This window comes from Electrona antarctica (genome assembly GCF_951216825.1).
Source record: "Electrona antarctica genome assembly, chromosome: 23".
Lineage (NCBI taxonomy): Eukaryota > Metazoa > Chordata > Actinopteri > Myctophiformes > Myctophidae > Electrona > Electrona antarctica.
Window position 1 is genome coordinate 12,917,712 of NC_136804.1, and position 15,050 is coordinate 12,932,761.

The following is a 15,050-nucleotide window of genomic DNA, read 5'->3' on the forward strand; positions in this document are numbered from 1 at the left end:
TTGGAATTGTTTTTAAGTAATTGTTTTAAACAATTACTTAAAAACAATTCCAACATTTTTCAAAATTGTTTAATAAAAATACAAAGTTCAAGACTTCCACGCCACATTGCGAGCTTGTAGATATTCTATTTTCACATGTGGGTCCCGGGCAAAACGTCTTATTTCTCTTTTGGGTCTTGAGCTAACTGCTAAAAGGTTTTGGAACCCCTGGTCTATAGGCTATACCTATGACTCAATATATGATAAAGATTAAGTCAATTTTTGGTTCTAAATATGGCTTTCGATATGTCGGGTTTTAATTGCCTCAGCCCTACATTGAACTTGTCTGGGCATCTCAGTATTCTTTCACCAATTAACATGAAACCAAACAGAGTGGAAATATTAATAGTATTTATGGTTTTAACGACAACAAATTGGTTTTGGGACTCCATGCCCAGTGTGTGCATGTGCGTGTGTGTGTGTGTGTGTGTACTGTAAATGAGTGAGTCATTGGTCCTTTGTGTGATCTAGAGGCAGCAGGCGGCAAAGCCAAAGTGTCTGCCAAGTAACGTGCACACACGCACACGCACACACACACACACACACGCACACACACACACACACAGCGAGTCAGTCCAAGTGAGTGGAAGCACAACCCCCATGCTTGTACAGTCAGTCCAACACAGTGGAACAAGGCTGTCAATGAACAAGCTGCTGTTCCATTGTGAATAATACACTGGTTATGTTGGACGGCTGCACCCACTGCAACAGCTGGACATGCATCTGGCTCCACATGTTACTTTTCATGCACGGCTGTATACTGTAGCTGTTGTACTGTAGCTTCTAGTACTGTGTGCAGCAGTCCTTCTCCACAAGAGAGCTTGGTTCGACAATAATTTATTTTATGATGCCAGGGTGCGATTTGTGTGCATGCGTGTCTGTGTGTGTACTTGTGTGGGGGAACCGGTGCATGTGTGCATGTGCAGGGCACCTAATGAGGTGTGTTTTCGCAGACGTCCAACATTAGTGCCAGCCTAAACAGTGCACTAGGGCCATGTGTCCAGCACATGGGGAGACGTGCCGAGAGCCAGGAGACTGGTGCTAATACTCAGTGAATGAGCTGATACTGCTGCCAATATACAGTCTAATCTGGATTATTAATGTATCTGGAATATGAATTAAACTCTGACCCAAATGGTGCACTTGTAGACTATGTATGTATGTATGCAGTTCATATATCGTCTGAAGCTCGGCAGAAGCTTCATTTTTCAACTTTTATTTTATTATTATTTTTCATAAATCAGTGCTATTGAACACCAACTATTGAACCAATGAAAAGTATTAAAAAGCGCTTCTGACTAAACCTCATTTATCCATTGGATCCTCAAGCTGTCACCAAACTCCAATTTAGATTCTGACTTTGACATTTTAATGATGGACAAAACAACCATCTTCATATTTTACTGCCTGTCATCTGTTGTAATGTTTGTCTCAGACCTCAGATTAAGGACCTCAATGGGAATAAGTCTCATGACTTTGTTGCACATCAATTGCATGCAATCTTCGTCCAGCTGGCTCAGTTTGAAGAGCTTACGCCATTGAATCCCAAGGTTGTGCGTCTAATACCGGGCACCTCTATATGAGTAGCACGTATGTCTTGGATAACATAGACACAGTGGTGGAAAGTAACTAAGTACATTTACTTAAGTACAGTACTTAACTAAGTACAATTTTGAGGTATTGGTACTATGTGTACTGTCGAGTATTTCCAATACTTTTACTTCTACTCCACTACATCTCAGAGACAAATATTGTACTTTTACTCCACTACAATTATTTGAAAACTTTAGCTACCAGTTACTTTGTAGATTTGGATTATTATTTAAAATCATACATTAACCACTTCAGCCCTACTGTATATACATTTCGGAAATTTGAAAATAGCCAATTTACAAGCTCAGAATGTGTCGCGATGCGACCAACGACCTACTTCATTGCATTCTCCTGCATAAAGATTCTGAAACATTTCAGACAATTCGCCTACATGATATTCCCAAAAATAGGGACGCCATGTTGGAAGCGGTTAACAGAAAGGCAAAAAGAGCTGAGCACTTTTAATGTGCGTTCATGATGTCATGAAGACTTTTGTCACTATGGACAGTATTTATTCTGTTTCCTAGCAGGTTCAGTCTGGGACAGACTCCAGGATTAAACAAGTGAAATTGGAAGTGCATGATGATGATGACACAAAGAAATGAGCAGACAAAATTGGAACACTATAAAACAAGAAATGATCACATAGTGATATTTGTCACAGCGCTGAAAGAAGCGCTGGTTTCTTTATTTAGTAACGAACGCTCCTCTCAACCCGCCGGTCTCAATCATAACATTAAAGATTTATGTTACCTGCTTCCTGTTACCTGGTCATGTGACCTGAGTAACCAATACAGGACAGCAGCGTGTGTGGTAGCCAATCAGGACTAGGTCCTCAGTATGACTAGGTCTTCTACATTTCATGAGCTTTCACTAGTCAGGTTTCACCTGTCAAAAAATTAAATTGATCAATGGGTCTCTCTCCTGATTGGCTGAAATGCTGAAATGTTGTCACCCGCCTAAAAAAATATTTTCTGTTTTTTAAAGAGCTGGAGAGACATGGGGCTGTATTTTGCGTGTCTTAAGTACCAGGTCTTATTACTTAACTTAATACCTGGAGGCGTGGTCAATGCTCTTTGGCCACTCAGAATAGCCAAATGGCATTGATCACGCCTCCAGGTCTTAAGTTAAGTAATAAGACCTGGTACTTAAGACACGCAAAATACAGCCCATGGAGACTCCTGCTACTGAACACACACTCTATACATGATTACTATCACAACATAGAGCTATAACCTTTTTAACAAACCGCTTTTTGTTTTAACCAAAAAATATCACGTACCCTGCTTTTAAAATGACTTGTTAGCAGATGGCTATAGGAGGGGACTTGTTGTACCGTAGACTGAAGAGCCCACATTTGACTGTAAGTGTATATAAATATGTATTGCTCCCGTGCAAGGGCCTCTGGGGACAGGCCATATTGGGCCTGGTCCATAAACCACCCATGGGTGCAGTACCCTTACTGTAACCTCCTATTGTTGGTTTTGTATGTACAGTACAGTAGGCAGCCTACTGTTTGTTATAATGGACGCCACATAGTTCAAACAGACTGTCCCTGTGCATGCTAAAAGCAGCCTGCCTTGTTTTCCTTGGCGGTTGTTTCACAGTCACTGAACCCTGTCCAAACCGTGGGGCTCACATACCCGGACGGCCCAGCTCATTTCCAGCACAGATGTGGAGGAAAGTCCTCTTATATGAAGAATGGGAGAAAACTGAACACATTCATATGGCAGCCATCATGCATTTAGCATGTCAGTGGTTCTCAAACAGGATTATATATATATATTATATATATATATATTATATATATATATATATATATAATATATATATATATATATATATATATATATATATATATAAATATAGTTGAAGTGGCTAAACTGACCTGTTGTGTGAATAACGGGGTGATTATGGTTAATGGGTAAGGATCTTCACTATACAAGTGGTCTTCCTCAGGTGAGAAAACACGGTGAAATAGCACGGATTGGCAATTCCGTATACATACACGCCTAGAAACCCCCAAAATCTGTACATATTACACAGAAATCCTCCCCATAGACCGTGACGGAGGGGTGCCATCTCTACCGAACTTGAGTCATTAGAGACACCACCGAGCGAGCTAAAGCGCACAAGTTATTTTGGGGGATTTTTTTGCCTTTATTGATAGATTACAGTAAAAACGGGGAGAGAGATGGGAGGAAGACACACAGCAAAGTTCGTCGGGATCGGGACTCGAACCCACGACACACTGTCACGCCGGATTACCAGCCAAGGTGCATGGACCGCTAAATCGGCCCAGGCCCGGATCAGATTATTGACAGGCGTGGGTTGTCAAAGTTGGACCCGTGCAGGACGCTGCTATACAGTAGATGTTCATACCGGTGATTGCAACCAGCATTCGTCCAATGTTAGGCTCCTGTATCCGATGTTAAAATTACTTTAATGTCCATCTAAGGACAGTTAAAGCCACTCAACTCATTTCCAGCAACAGTACGCCAGGAAGTTCAAGCTGCACTTGATCCAAACCAACTCAGACCCAACCCAAGACAGAGGTTCACCTCTTGACTTCAGCCGTCTAAATTAGCCCAGTCTTGTATACTTTCTACCATGCCAGACCGGACCTATTTCTGGCGGAATCGGGTCGAGCTCTCGCTGTTTTCCTAAGCAAACCGACTTCCAGCCCTTCCCTGTGGTTGACCTCCTCCTCAATGCAGCCGTTGCTGATGTGAACACTGCAGCCACGTTGTCCATAGTGATGGAAGGAGTACTCGCATGTTCTACTTTAGTGAAAGTACATGTAGGTATCTGCTATGAGTACAAGTCCTGTATTCAAAATGCATTTGAGTTAAAGACAGTGTAAAAGTACCAGCATTAAAATATTCTTTACCAAAAGCAAAAGTACTCATGTGCAAAATGTCCCATTTCACAAGTTCAAAATGTATTAAAAAAAACAGAAAATCTGCTGTTTTCAAATGGCCGAAATATATACTGTATAGGGCAACCAAAATCAAAATCTACAAAGTAACCAATAACTGAAATGTTCATGTAATAGTGGAGTAAAAGTAATATTCCCTTTTTAATTTTCCTCAGAGATGTAATGCGGTTGAAGTAAACATTGAAAATTGTAAATATTAACTAAATACTGAAGAAAGTGCAAATGCTTGCTGCAGCTCTCTCTCTCTCTCTCTCCCTCTCTCTCTGAAGTCTATATATCATACCTAATGATCATGTGGTGGGAAAAAAGTCATAGCACTCCATCTTTAATGCGGTTAAATCTATGCCAAACTCGAGATTTCATTAGCAGCGTTTTTTCTCGGAATTGAGGCTCAGATTGAGGTGATACGAGGTGAGGGACGATGTTAGGAGCTCAATAGAAAATGTAACTATAGTTATCATCGTAGTGGAGTAAAATGTACAATATTTGTATAAAAGTATAGAAAATTGGAAATACTCCAGTAAAGTAAAAGTACCTCAAAATTGTACTTAAGTACCGTACATGAGCACAAGTACTTTAATAGTTACTTTTCACCACTGTACATGAGGAAGAGAGAATGACTTCCAGGTGCGTTGTGTTCTTCCATCAGTCAGATATTGACACTGGCACAGCACCATTCTTTATGTACGCTACTGAATGCCTGCACTGTTGAAGTTTATGTGGCTGGCAGTGGCTCCGCGCAGGTTTCTGATCCCTGCATGGCATGCAAACCCACCCACCCACACGCTCCGGCTCTGTTCCCACCGCCAACCCCGAGAGAGACTAAACTCCACTGTCTTATTGTGCGGAAAAAAGTGCTGAGCAATCTGGCGATGAGACGTGCACAGCATGCATGTGTGCGTGTGTGTGTGTATTGTAATATGCAGACAGTGCAAGTTTCTGTTTTCCATAAACATGGATCCGCAAATAAATTGTGGATAAGCTGCTATTGTTAGTCATTAAATATGTCAGGATGCCAAATCTGTTCAATGTAAGTTCATATGGGCTGAATAAATCACTGGGCTTAGGGTAAAATGTGCACAATATGTCCTCAATCTTTTATTGAGGACATAGATCAGGGGTGGGGCAACGTTGATGGAGAGGGTCAGTATATTTCCATGCTAAATATTTTAACCTAAATGAATGTCCTACTTCATCATTCTACAATGTCACACAGAAGTAGCAAAAATAGCCAATCAACAAAAATAGTATATACAAGTCTTTCCTGTGTATTTTGGTTTCTTCCTGAAAGCCTTTGAGTCAAAAGGCCCAATTGAAATCATGCCACTTTTGTGACATCATAACCCTGACCCCTCCCCCATTATCATACAACAACAGCTGTGGGCAAGGCTTGACTCAAAGGCGTTCAGGGAGAAACCAAAATACATAGGAAAGACATATTTGAATATTATAACCACACCTGGGGGTATATTAGACAAATATTAACTCCATAGACACAAACAAAACAGAAAAAGTATAAAAATCACAGCACTCCGTATTTAAGTGAAGGGAGCAGGTGGCAATTGCGTATGTATGACACTATAAACTCGCGAACGCCATGCGTGTGTGTCGCAGTGAATATCGTGTACATTTTGATCGAAGGCAGAGACCGATGTGCCTTTGATAAATAAATGGTAAATGGTGCATTTATATAGCGCTTTACATAGTGCATTACATTCACCCATTCACACACACATTCATACACCGATTGCGGCGGAAGCCATGCAAGGTACCAACCAGCACATCGGGAGCAATTTGGGGTTCAGTGTCTTGCCCAAGGACACTTCGACATGTAGACAGGAGGAGCCGGGATTCGAACCGCCGACCCATGGATCATTGGACGACCTGCTCTACCTCCTGAGCCACAGTCGCCCCTTTGGCCACTGACCGTGTTTTGTCCTTGCTGGGTACCACACTTTCACTTCCAACACAGAGCGAAACACTGCTAAAAGCTGAGTGTATGAAAGCTGCACTGTGATCGGCCAGTAGTCGCAGAGAAACAACACTGGGTAGAAAACGCAGAGGTAACGTCAGTGGCGTATCACGGCCAGAAAGCACAGGCGCTTCTGCAGCTAAAGGTCAACTTCACTTAAACACTATATACTGCAGATCTACAACATCTGCATCACAACTTGTCACAACACAACATATTGTGAGCTTGATATCTCCTCTTTATGCTGAATTATTTCCCTTTTTTTACATTTTCAGCTTACTGTTCGTCTTATGTGCTTAATTCATAGAACATAGAAACTAAATATATATATATTTTTTTATTTGAGGAGGGGGAGGGGGTTGTAATAAAATCACTGCCGAAATCATTGAGACCCTCCCCGTTATGGAAAACACTGATGTAATACTGTCTTAATTGTGTCACTTAATACTTCATACTTGTTACTTAATACCACACGTTTCTGAAGCAGAGTGAAGTGAATGTTTAAATGCCCCATAGTGCCTGGTGAAGCTGCCTGTATCATTCAACACATGATATGCAGTCATATTTGGCTGTTGTGTGCTCAGTGTTACCACGCTCTGGTGGAACTGCTCCGGGTTAATGACATTTGCAGGCTTCTTCTGTTAGCAGCTACAGTATGTTGTTTATTTTTTGATACAAAAGGAATCATTCTCTTAATCTCTTTTGGCTGAACTAATTCTGTTGGTAATATTGTTTTTATGATTTATTTTTCAGCATTTATTTGATATTTTGACTAGATTACTGTGCCAAAAGGAAATGTATCAGACTTATGGCACAGTTTCTGTCTATGTCGAGTGAAATAAAAATACAATTATCACAATAATAATAATAATAATATACAACAAAACAGTAAAAAAACAAAACGTATAAAAATGTTTATAACGTTCTTGCATCACTGACTGAGCATTCTACATCAGTCTTTGTAGCAGACACTCATGCAGCTAACAGCACACTCTCTAAAGCTCTAATGGCCGTCCAAAAAAGACATCAAGAAATCATAATGTTTATAATACGGTGGAGCTACAAATCAACCCTAATAGCCATGCGAGGGGAAAGCATGTCTCGTCCACTGGCATGAAATACCGAACAGAGGTGTGAGATGAAACCAAAACAAACTGAAATACTGCTTAATGTGGACCAACGCTTGTCTGCACAGAATATTAGAGCATACTGAGGGAGAGAGAGAGAAAGAGACTGACAGACAGGCAGATGGGAGAGACGCAGATACAGTATAAAATTATGTTTGTATTCCTCGTCGACCTGAGGCCGATTCTAAAAACAGTTTATATCAGTTGTTCTCAAACTTTTCATGTCAAGGACCGACAAAATTATTTTGTATTTTGCCGTGGACCCCCTCACCCTCATCTCAAAATATTATGTTCTAGGGACCTCAGGCCAGAAGCAAAGATTTGAGTTAAGAATGTTCGCTTACTGTTATATAAATGTATTTATTAAAAGATTTGCACATATTTTCACGATTTTTCCAAAGAATCTCCAGAATCCATATTCTAGGGAAACCTTCACAGGAAATTAGCTGATTTACAAGCTCACAACAACGCATCGGCTGTTTTCAGCAGAAAATAACGATGAGGGCCTCCACTCGAAAACGTATACAGGGTTTTAGTGGCTATAAATGTTATGTTCATCCATACAGTACATAATGTTTGAGACGGAGTGAAATAATCAACATGAACGAGACAATAACAGAGGGAACTAGAAAAAGTGCTCCTTGGAGGTCGGAGCACAGGTCTATAATAGGCCAATGTGAAAAGGGTTTCTTTTTTCGCCTTTCATGGCAATTGGACGTTCAAATTCATGTTGTTCATGTTTGTTCAAAACGGGCCAATACTGCAAACTTTGGGAGCCAATTGTAGCCAATTAGGATGGAATATGAAATACCGGACAGATCCGTCTTGATCACATGACTATATACGTAGATACTGTGTACAGATTTGCGGGATTTTTGGACAGAATCTGAAGGAGTAATATAAAGAAATGTGTTTTACAAAAGTCGGCCTCCTGGTGGCGCTATATAAAAGGCAGATGTGAAAAAGGTTTTTCCTGGGCCTCTAGGGAGTGTGCATGCAAAGTTTCATGCAGATCGGTGCAGTTATTATGTACAATTTGAAAATCTGCCTCATGGTGGCGCTATAACAGGCCGTTCTGGGAAATTTGGGAGTCTCTGGGAGTTTGTCGTTGGCATCCAGGGAGTGTGTGTGCAAAGTATGTCATCGTCCGGGCCAACGGTGCCGGAGATAGCTGTACACAGATGGACAGGCACACGGACACACGGACGGACGTCCGTGTGTCCAACATATAGTGCAAAACATATACTCTCCCCCATGCCTTCTGCCTGGTGGAGACAAAGAGTGAAAAAGGAGTGAAAGCGTACACTCACACAGCAAACAGACTGGCCGCACTACTTTTTGTTTGCGTAGTTTCGTTCTGTTCCTATTCAGGTAGGGTGGGATTTTTGTTAGTTGTTTTGGCATTGGCCTCCCTGAAGATTCATGCTTTCCCTATTTTCTTTTCTTTTCAAGATCTGTGACCTTAACTGCAGTTAGTAATACATTAATTTCTTTGTGTTACTCCTATAGCCTCTAGAGCAGGGGTTCTCAACGTTTTTGGCCGGGGACCCCGGAAATGCTTTGGCAATGTCTCGGGACCCCCGCCCCCTCCCGACCCCCAATATAAATTGACTGCTACAATCACCTTAAACCATTTTGGGCGGGAACCCCTTCTGGTGTTTTAAGCATTATGTTATAATTTAGCTATTGAAAAATAGCAGATCTACAAGCTCATAGCGCGCCACCGAGTGGAGCGCTACGAGCTTGTAGGTCTGCTATTTTTGAAAAATCGTGAAATTATTATTTTTAAAAAAATCTTTTTTTTTTTTTTAATAATTTGGGGACCCCCTACAATAATTTGTAAAAGAAGACACAGCCAACATAAAACCACACGTGATTTCAGTGTCAACAGTAGTCTGTGGATACAGTGAGCTGGTGATTGACAGCCTGTTTGACCAGTAAAATGTATCATTTACACTACAGGCCTGCATACATTTTTAGCAGCGAGGGACCACCGTGGGAAAACCAGCCCCGTAACCCCAGCAGCTCTGTTAGTGTCACACTCTTCCCACCGGTTAGAAAGGACCACACAAGACCACATGTACAGTATGATAGGCCTACAGTACGCAGAACTCACTGTATTATATTCACAACGAAAACAATCAGATGACAGCTGCACTTGCAGTGTAATGAATTGCCTCAAAAATAGCTGATCTACAAGCTCACGATCATGCAGCTCAGTGGCCTTGTGGTTATAAGAGTGATGTATATTGCATATACGCCCTGAGATTGGGAGGTCGGGGGTTTGAGTCCCCGGCCAGGTAATACCAAAGAACTGAAAAATGGGACCCAATCCAAAAGTTACAGGTTCAGAGCCCCGGCTCTTCCTGCGGCTACCTGCCGAAGTGTCCTTGAGCAATAAGTCATTGAACCCCCTAACTGCTCCCGATGATGCCTTGCATGGTTTCCTCCGCTGTCGGTGTGTGAATGTGTGCGTGAATGGGTGAATGTGAAATACATTGTAAAAGGGAAGTCCATTTACCATTATATAGACTTCCAACATACTTGTAGCCCACACTGAATCACTGTGTGTACTGTAAGTAAAGGATTAACAACAGAAAATGACACATGTACTTTATACATACAGTATGATACCATTTCCTATATGCAGGCTAGTGTGCGTGTGTGCGAGCATGTGTGGGTGTGTGAGCGCTACAAGGCAATGGAAAGAGCAGTTGTTAGACAGGACATCTTGGCAGCAGTATACGGAGTAAAGAGTAGTTAGTCAGACAGTCAGACAGGACATCTTGGCAGCAGTGTGGTGGTGGCATTAGGACCAGTGCGTGGTCAACGTGTAAATGGCTGAATGAATTTACAACACACATGCATGACCACACCCACACACAACCACCACACACGTGCGCGCATGCGTGTGTTCATTCAGTTCTAATCAGGCTCAGTAATAATGGCCATGGAACACAGACAGACTGGACTCCAACATGCACACCGTGCCGCAGGCGTGCGCGCACATGCGCACACACGAGCACACATGCGCGAACACACACACACACACACACACACACACACACACACACACACACACACACACACACACACACACACACACACACACACACACACACACACACACACACACACACACACACACACACACACACACACACACACACACACACACACACACACACACACACACACAGTAGACTGAGTAGAGAGTCTTCTCTGTCCAAACAACCATGAAAACTCACTATGTAACCATCCCACCATCTAGCATAAAGCAGAGAGAGAGAGAGAGAGAGGCTGAGCAGACAGATAAAAGAGGCAGAACAAGCACAGTATTCAGGCTGGTTGGGAAATTACCCCAATGGTTTCCATCCATCCTATGTAATGGTTCAGTGTGAAAGACATGACTGATGGACAGAGGTAGAAGACATGTGCATCCATCCAGGGATTACACCATGGAGAGGGAGGGGGGAGGGGGCTCCCTTATGTTCCTGAGAGCCTAATTGAAAGCAGTTGACTGGAAGTGAAGAACAAAGATGAGCAATCTGGAAATGAGACGTGCAAGCACATGCGCGCGCGCGCGCGTGCGCGTGCGTGCGTGCGTGCGTGTGTGTGTGTGTGTGTGTGCGCGTGTTTTACACAAAGATCTGCTTATCATCTATTCAGATTGAGCGTGCCATGCCATAACAGACAATAAGGAGACACATGGTGATGTTTCCATACATGTGTGTGTGTACATGGTTATGTGAATCCATGCGCTGGTGAGGAACCAGTGTGTGAGTGTGCGTGTGTGCGTGCGTGGGCGCTTGGCGGCATATTTGCAATTGAGCATGAGCCTAGATTTCCTCCATGCGCTCACATGCAGGCAGTACAGTATAGGGCACCCTGCATTTATCAGCAGACTTTGATGTTGTCAGTGGCCTCGGGTCCACCCAGCGGCTTTTTTTAATATCACACATTCAGAGCTGGTAGGAACCGGTGGTTCTTAACCCTTAGACAGATTTTTACTGGAAAACACGTGGAGTTATGCATTAGTTCTGTCTGACTTGTACGTGATTTTCCGTAGTTCTCTTTTTTTACTAATACCAATAAATTAATTCGGTCCGCACCTCTGTATAGAGTATTGAGCATAAATATCAACTACATTTCCCAGAAAACCCGTGTCACGTGACACACGTGTACGCTTTGCCATTGGAAGCTGATCCCACACCCCAGTAAACAGTGGGGGCGGAGGGAGTTTTCATAGTTTTCAGTGTTCAGCCCGTTTGACGTCTCGCCCGAGCGATTTTCTATCAGAAAAAGTTGAAAGCAGTAATATTTATTTGAGCGAGTTTTGTGGTAGTAGTATTGATCCATACGCGTCCCAGTCGCCTTCTCCATTCCCCACCAGCCCGGTCGCTGGGACCGGTGGCTGGGCTTAGAACCGGAGCGGGGACCGGCCACTACCACTCATTGTCTCCTCATCGTCGTCCGATGAGCTATACCGGGAAACCATTGAAAGAAGACGATCAACCCGGAATGTTTTGAGGTAATCTTATTGTAGAAAATGCCCTTCTATAGTGATCAGAAATCATGGACAAAAGAAATCTACAAGCTCACAACGCGTCGCACATAACCACGCGTTGCTTCAGTAAACGATGCATGTTTGTTCTCCGTATTTGTAGACAGTAAATAAAAGGAGCGAACATTACTCTTCAGATCAGATCGCCTATATGGCACGCTACAATATAAAATAATTGTACTGCCATGCGTGCATGGCTGCATGCCTGCTACGATACATTTGTACTGCACCGACCGACACTAACCCCCCCTCCAGCCATTAGCCAGCACCTTTTACTGTCTACAAAGACGGAGAACAAACATGATGATCTACAAGCTCAAACAGGTCACATGCGCGACGCGTTGTGAGCTTGTAGATTTATTTTGTCCATGAGTTATATGAGCTTGCATGATATCATTGTATTGTATACAATCATGATTTTACATTGTTTAGTGTGTCACTGTGTGATGATGATGATGACGAGGATGTCAGATAGCCTACGTCCCCCCCCCGGCCAATAGCCAGTACCATTTCTGCAGTGTTTGCTAGCCAACAGCCAGTGGAATGTGGCGACGCGATGGTGCTGGATATTATACCCGCGAGCACTCATTGGTGTCATTCTAACGTCGCCTATTATTTTATCGTGATACTAGCAGCCAGCTCTACAAGCTCAAACAGGTCACATGCGCGACGCGTTGTGAGCTTGTAGATTTCTTTTGTCCATGAGTTATATGAGCTTGCATGATAATCGCATTCATTGTATTGTATACAATCACACCCGTGTGAACTGAGTGGTGTAAGGTCTGTATGACGTAATGAAATCATGTCTGACGTAATGAAATCACACCCGGGTGAACAGGGTGAACATAGCAACCATGCTCATTTTTTCTGCACAAACAAAGCCAGTTGTAGGAATCACACCCGGGTGAACAGGGTGAACATAGCAACCATGCTCATTTTTTCTGCACAAAAAAGCCAGTTGTAGGAGTGGTTTACACCACTCAATTGTAGGAGTGGTTTACACCACTCAACAATCATGATTTTACATTGTTTAGTGTGTCACCGTGTGATGATGATGATGATGATGATGATGATGATGACGATGATGTCAGATAGCCTACGTCCCCCCCCCGGCCAATAGCCAGTACCATTTCTGCAGTGTTTGCTAGCAACTAGCCAACAGCCAGTGGAATGTGGCGACGCGATGGTGCTGGATATTATACCTGCGAGCACTCATTGGTGACATTCTAACGTCGCCTATTATTTTATCGTGATACTAGCAGCCAGCTACAAACACCATGTAATAGTAGCGTGCACTGACAACAGCTAAATGTTTATTTTGTATATATTTAGAACTGACATCAGATGAGGAGGAGGATGATGATGATGAAGACGAAGAGTCAAGACTGCGATGGAGTTCTCCGACACTGAACCGGATTCATTCATTTCAGGGGGGCAGTTTTTTTTAAAATTATTATTATTATTTAGCCTACACACACACACCGTCAAGAACAACTGGAATGCAGTGGTTTGGGGACACTGGGGAGTTTGGGGACAACTGTTTTGTATGTAGGCCTATTTATTTTCTGTAATATTTATTATAATTTTATTATGTTAGTAGTCATAAAAAATAAAAGACGCTTTTACAATGAGTTAGACCTGTCATGGCTATTTTGTTCACTATTGTGAGGTTTATTGTATATGACTAAGCGAGTTTCAACTGTGATTTACTCTGTAACGGTAGATGGTAATAACTCAATTTCTTTTTTATAATACAGTATACATTCAAGTCTATATTTTGATACATTTCATGGGCACCAAGTCATATCAAAACAATGTCCTTGGATGTGTTTTTTATCAAAACTGTGTTTCTTCATAATAGGTTTTTGAGATACATGCATGAATAGACAAGGTACTGGTAAGACTATGTAAACATGGTATATATCAAAATGTGCGTTAGAATGTCTAATTGAGTTTATATGATGTTCCAATTCAGAGATATGGGGACTTTTAGCTGGATAGGTCAGATTGATCATGACTGACCATGCTATTTATAGATGGCAAAATATCTACAGTGGTACATGTGAGAAACTTTTTATTTTATTTTAATTGAACTAGACAACTCACCCTTTAAAATGAGATATTGCATGGCTATGTACGCCCAGCAGAAAATAAGTTATTTAGAAAATAAAACTTCAACCGGGCATAACTTTTTTTGTTGTCCTAGAAACACTACCCAGTGTAAATGCAGGCTCTTTTAAATGGCTTCCAACACAAAAACTAAACATTTTATCAACTCAGTTCATTTTTTTCCTGGAAGCAGACAAGTCAAGCTTTCTCTGAAGGTCTTTCGTTGTCACACATTCACAACAGAGCATTTTCAATAAATCATTCAAGAACGGGATTATGCCATAGAGAAGTCTACCTACTATATAGAAATCCTTGAAACGCTCAAAGAGTTAAACTATTTAATTTCAAGGTCCACCATGTGTGTGGACCTGTGTGTACAAATGGAACCAAATGGACCTGTACGGGTCCATTTGTACACTCAAGAGTTAAAGAGTCCATTTGGAACCCTAATCGGTAAAGGGAACAATTCAGGAATCGGATCCAATGTTAAGATGGTATTGTTAAGGACCTGGAACCCCATCAACCACTGCAGGGGTTTTTGGCCCAGGTACCCCTTGGGGGGAAGAATTTGTCCCAGGTACCCCCTCATCCTCGCAACACCGATAAGCATATTTTCAACCTTACATTTAGATGCCATTGGAACTATTTGTATTAAAACGTTTCAATCAAAGTCACAAGACATTTTCACAACATTTATTTTGACCGTGC